The sequence below is a fragment of the Cucurbita maxima genome, unplaced genomic scaffold, assembly GCF_002738345.1.
Source record: "Cucurbita maxima cultivar Rimu unplaced genomic scaffold, Cmax_1.0 Cma_Scf00056, whole genome shotgun sequence".
Taxonomy (NCBI): Eukaryota; Viridiplantae; Streptophyta; class Magnoliopsida; order Cucurbitales; family Cucurbitaceae; genus Cucurbita; species Cucurbita maxima.
In genome coordinates, this window is record NW_019272072.1 from 577363 (window position 1) to 579619 (window position 2257).

A 2257-nucleotide genomic window follows, 5' to 3' on the forward strand; every position below is an offset into this window, starting at 1 on the left:
ATGAGCTTGAAATTGCAAAAATATACGAGGAGCTTCTGTACGACCATGCATCAAATAGATCCACGAAAATTTACTGAAATCATCAATGAAGCTAATATAATATTTAAAACCCCCAACAGATGGAGGTGCAGGGCCCCAAACATCCGAAAAAATAAGTTCCAAAGGTGACGAAGACCTATGGAAAGAACTAGTATATGGTAACTGATGACTTTTTGCTGACTGACACGCATTACAAATTGACAAAGATGACTCACTAGCACACGAAATATTATTGAGACGCAAAATTGATTTTACTACTTGAGATGAAGGATGTCCAAGACGTGCATGCCCTTGGTCGTGAGTAGTAGATCTGCTCACCAAGGCGTGCTTGAGATCATTGACATCGGATGGCTTAATAGGATAAAGACCAGATTCACACCTCCCATCTAGGAGACTTTTCCTCGACCGTCGATCCTTTATAGAAAAATGCCAAGGATGGAATTCAAAAAATACGTCATTATCACGAGAAAATTTATGAACGAAAAGAAGATGTTTGGAAATTTCAGGCACATGCAAAATATTATGCAATTCAAGAGGACGAGTAGCAGTATTAATTAGAGAATGACCAGTATGCAAAACACGCAAACCTGCTCCATTGCCGACTTGAACTTGTTCACCTCCATGATAGCGTTCACGCACAACGAGACGATCTAGGTCACTGGTGATATGATCCGTAGCGCCTGTGTCAGTGTACCAATTTAGGTCAATCTTGTAAGAGGAAGTAGCCGCTAGTGCCGTGGGAGGAGCAGAAGAAGGTTCATCTTGATAGGACTCATCCATCCTATGCCAGCAGCGGATAGCAGTATGCCCCACTTTGCCACAGATCTGGCAGAAAGGACGAGTAGAAGGGCCACGACGATCACCAGCAGGACGAGAGGATGCATAACCTTGAGAACGACCACGACCACGATCCCTACGCCCACGATTCTTCTGCTGACCACCACGACAAGCATAATTGGCAGAAGATCCAAGATTTAACTGAAGTTCAGCCTGGTGTTGTAGTTGGCGAGCTTCATACGTCATTAAATGTGCAAACACATCATCAAGCGTGAGGGCTTCACTCTTGGTAGTCATTGAGGTGACGAAGGGATCATAGTCAGGGCCAAGACCAGCAAGAAGATACGCGATCACATCATCATCCTGCAAGGCAGAGCCGGCGGCGGCCAACTCGGTGGCTAGCCCTTTGATCTTGCAAAAATAATTTGCAGCAGATTGATCTCGTTTCTTGTACGTGGCGAGCTCAATACGAATTTGAGTAGTGCGAGCACGAGTTGACGACGAAAACATCCGTTGCAGGGTATCCCACGCCTCCTTGGACGTAGTAGCAGGAACCACATCGTGAAGAATCTCCTCAGACATGGAGGAGAGAAGACCGCTAAGAACCTGTTGATCCTGATCATACCACTGATTATAGGCCGGATTAGAGACCAGCTCAGCACCAGCCGCAGTTGAGGAAGGTACCAACTTGGCAGGTGCGACATTAGTGCCATTGAGGTAGCCCATAAGCTTCGTACTCCGTAGATAGGGGAGGAGCTGGGCACGCCATATGATGAAGTTGTTTTTGGTTAGACGAATTGTGACAGCATGGTGTAGAGTGCTTGGGCCAAAAGTCTCCATTGTAGTTGAGACGGTGTTGGAGATGGTGGATGGAGAGGAGGAGGAAGATATGGTAGACATTTAAAAATAAACCTTTGGCTCTGATACCATGTTAGATTGAATGGCTCAATGACCTGACCTAGGGTCACGACCTCATGTATTTATAGATGTGTATAATGAAGATTACATTCTAAATCATAGATTTGGTAACAAACCAGTAAATCATAGATTTGGTAACAAACTAGTAAATCATAGATTTGGTAACAAACCAGTAAATCATAGATTTGGTAACAATCTAGTAAATCACTAGATTATCTTACTATACACAAATATGATCTACTCTACGTTTAACAAGAGGAAATTGGTTGGAAGAAAAATGCGTAAAAAAGGAAAGAGAGGATAACTGAATTCTGCCTGCGTTCAAAATCAGGTTGTTTATTCTGAACAAATCTCCTATTTAAAATATAAATTATTCTAAATATGGCTGGAGAGTGGCCAACTAAATCTGTGCCACTCCCTACAAAATTTCCGTCTAAAATTTTGGTGATCCATTCGACGTGATTTGTCAAATGATCAAACGGAGATTTTCTGAAATCGTGTGAATAAAGAAAAGCTATAAAAA

The 2257-nt window shown here is 42.8% G+C and overlaps 1 non-coding gene across 1 annotated transcript; it reads right to left on the reverse strand.

Moving 5' to 3' along the window:
- Positions 1–1048: 1048 nt before the first annotated feature.
- Positions 1049–1188, reverse strand: LOC111471727. Its single transcript, XR_002715239.1, has one exon. It is a non-coding gene; the product is annotated as a small nucleolar RNA Z247 (small nucleolar RNA).
- Between the last annotated feature and the right edge of the window lie 1069 nt (positions 1189–2257).